Raw genomic sequence first — 2,740 nt, 5'->3', positions numbered from 1 at the left:
TCTCACTGGGATACAGTTCCTGAAGGTGCTGACTCTCACTGGGATACAGTTCCTGAAGGTGCTGACTCTCACTGGGATACAGTTCCTGAAGGTGCTGACTCTCACTGGGATACAGTTCCTGAAGGTGCTGACTCTCACTGGGATACAGTTCCTGAGTCAGCACCTTCAGACACGGGTGAGATGAAAGCAAATAGAAGAGATTATGATCAAAATGAAATGCAGAGATCTTGAAACAGAAATATAAAATGCTGGGGAATCTCAGATGGCTGGTGGATGTGTGGAGAGAGAAACACACTTAGCATTTTGAGCCCATTACGCCTCAGCTTTTCTGTTCCTAAGGGAGTCATAACGGGCTTGAAACATTATCTCTGTTCATCTCTCCACAGATGCTGCCAGACCCGCAGAGCATTTCCAGCACTTCCTATTTTTAGAAAAGCTTTTGGGGGCAAATTACCAAAAAAATCAGACAGGGTAGATTCAGAAACAAGGGGGTGCAATTCTTCCATCGCGACCCACAACTTTTCTGGTGGGTTGGGCTGGGATATGCGTGTCGCCAGCCTTGTACCGGGATTGCGCATGCACCAGGAACGCATGCACACCTCCGAGAACTGGAGAATAGTCAGACTCCAGACCAACGCTGGAAACCGGCAGGAAGGCAGATCAGTCATCGGAATTTTTTTGAATGTAGTTTAAACATGTTTAGCATTTCATTACCAGGAACTCCCACCCTGCCAGGAGTACTTCATTCTGGGGGGGTTCAGACACCCTCCCCATGTTCGGGAGACCCCGCTGTAATGAACGGGGTCAGTCGGGACCCCCAGGGGGTCGAGCGGTGTCGGGGAGTGCCCCCTGGGCTTGGGCACCCTGGCATGGCCCAGGGGCAAAGTGCCCATGTCCAGCAGGCAACTTGGCAGAGCCCATTGGGCAGTACCAATGGGTGGGGCCTATTGTGGGCAGGGCCTCGAGGTGATTGGTGGTGGTCCTGCTGCCATTCCGCATTAGGACTGGTCTAGGATGGAGAGAGGCCAGTGATTGGAGGGGACTGTGGTGGGGGGCCTGCCTCCGGAGGGGGGTTCTGACACTGAGGGGTCAACGGGGAAGGGGGGTCTGCTTGAGTGAGGGGGGGGGTGGAGGGATCACCACTGCTGGGGGAGATGGGTTGCACATCAGGGCGCTCTGGGGTGGGGGGACTCAGGATTGACCCAAGAATTGTTGTGGGGCTGTGATTGGGCCGAGGGGGTGGGTCTGGAGGGGCAGCACTGTGGGGGTCCCAGGCTGGCCAGCAAACGGGGAGATTGATAGATCGGGGCACTGTACATGTGCAGAGTTCCAGAGCTGTCAGACTCCAGTGCGAATAGGTCCCGGGCCCCTGAGTTTTTAATGAGATTCCCATTTGTAACCTCGGCAGTGCAGAGTGCGGAGATCTGAGTGTGAAGCTGTCATGGTCTAGAACAGTTTTCCCACTAATTCAGCACTTTTGGGAGAATCACCCTTAATGTTTTCGATGGTGAAGCCATCCAGAACCAGGGGTGATAGTTTGAACATAAGGAGTCAACCTTATTGGACTGAGGTGATGAAAAATGTCTTCACCCAGGGGATGGGGAATGTGTGGAATTCACTCCCACAGAAAGTCGTTGAGGCCACAATGCAGATTGGTGGCTTTTTCTTCAGTGGGATGCTGATCTCTCCGAGTGCCAGTTTTTGTTTTTGTTCCAATTCAATCAAATCAAATCCAATTCAGAGTCCCAACAAGTTGGGACATTCCCAATCCAAGCTGACAAGACAGGGCTCTCATCTCCTGTCTGGGGCTTGATCGACATGATCCAAGCTGATTGGAGTAGGTGTAGCTCCTCCTCCAAGGCTTGATCTCATTTGCATCTTAGACAAGATGCCACTTTTAAAAAATTGTTTCAAATGAAGCTAAAATGTAACCCAATGACTTCAACCAAGTGCAGCATGTCAATACTACACTTGATCTTAGCCAAAAGGCTGAGAAGCGATGCCTGTTCAGTAAGAAGTCTCACAACACCAGATTAAAGTCCAACAGGTTTATTTGGTAACAAAAGCTACAAGTTACCAAATAAACCTGTTGGATTTTAACCCGGTGTTGTCAGACTTCTTACTGTACCCATCCCAGTCCAACGCTGGCATCTCCACAGCAATGCCAGTTCAGACAGCCCTTACTGTTGATGCCTTTGTCCTGTCCCAGTGATTGAGACTTTAGATCAGAGTGATGGTTTGAACAAAGAACAAAACAGCCCGGGAAACAGGCCCTTCGGCCCAACGAGCCCGCGCTGCCATCTTAACATTATGAGTTGTAATAGGCAGGTATCCACCTGCAGACACATTTCAGTCTGTCACAGACTAAACTGGTCCTGGCGACTGAAGCAGCAAGATCATATTTCTTTATCTATATTTCTCTAGCTTCAGACTGGATAAGGACAGCAGCTCTCCATTCCTAAAGAACATCAGTGAATCAGTCAGGTTTTTATGACCATCTTAATCTTAGATTTTCATTTCTAAGCATTTAAACTGAACTTAATCTCTCACAAGAGTTAAACCCACATTACACTGGATTACTCGTCCTGATTACCACTTCATTAACCAGTGGACACATAGGTTTCACTGGCTTATTGTCTGCCTGTTCCTCTGGCAGAGATTCTGCCTGTTCCTCTGGCAGAGATTCTGCCTGTTCCTCCGGCAGAGATTCTGCCTGTTCGTCTGGCAGAGATTCTGCCTG

General features: G+C 49.6%; 1 non-coding gene across 1 annotated transcript; it reads right to left on the bottom strand.

Annotated features, from left to right (window-relative positions):
* Window positions 1-1,816: 1,816 nt before the first annotated feature.
* LOC145354598 (U2 spliceosomal RNA) lies at window positions 1,817-2,001 on the bottom strand. Its single transcript, XR_013888871.1, has one exon. It is a non-coding gene; the product is annotated as a U2 spliceosomal RNA (small nuclear RNA).
* Window positions 2,002-2,740: the final 739 nt, after the last annotated feature.

Source organism: Carcharhinus amblyrhynchos, chromosome 17 (genome assembly GCF_965287045.1).
Source record: "Carcharhinus amblyrhynchos chromosome 17, sCarAmb.v2.hapA, whole genome shotgun sequence".
Classification (NCBI taxonomy): Eukaryota; Metazoa; Chordata; class Chondrichthyes; order Carcharhiniformes; family Carcharhinidae; genus Carcharhinus; species Carcharhinus amblyrhynchos.
Note: the sequence above shows the minus strand (reverse complement) of the source record. Positions and strands in the feature narration are given on the sequence as shown.